Genomic DNA, 473 nt, shown 5'->3' on the forward strand with positions numbered 1-473 from the left:
GCCACTTGAGTATTGACCTCCCACTAGGGGAGAAGGAAACTTATGAGGTGGAGCCTTACGCTACTGGTGTCCACGGATTCCATGAAAGCCCATTACGGGCACGGATACCCATTCAAAGAATCCAAAGGTCACTTAGAGGCACTCATTACGAAGCAACAATCGGCTTACCAACTGCATCACGTATTGATATGTGTCTATTGAGAGAAAAATGTGTATGGAGTAAAGATTGTGTACTGAATGGATATTGCACATGAAAATGGTTAAGAAAGAAGACATGCTATGGCAAAGGAGTGGAAGCGAGCAAGGCATAGATCTGGATACAAAGACATAGATTTACGTCTAGTTGATGTCACCACAGCTGTAAGGCTGTAAGGGCAAGCTGGAAGGCTGCAGGAGTGACCTGAAAGGCTGCAGGAGCAAGCTGGAAGGCTGCAGGAGTGACCTGAAAGGCTGCAGGAGCAAGCTGGAAGGCT

The sequence above is a fragment of the Tigriopus californicus genome, chromosome 1 (assembly GCF_007210705.1).
Source record: "Tigriopus californicus strain San Diego chromosome 1, Tcal_SD_v2.1, whole genome shotgun sequence".
In the NCBI taxonomy this organism is placed as follows: Eukaryota; Metazoa; Arthropoda; class Copepoda; order Harpacticoida; family Harpacticidae; genus Tigriopus; species Tigriopus californicus.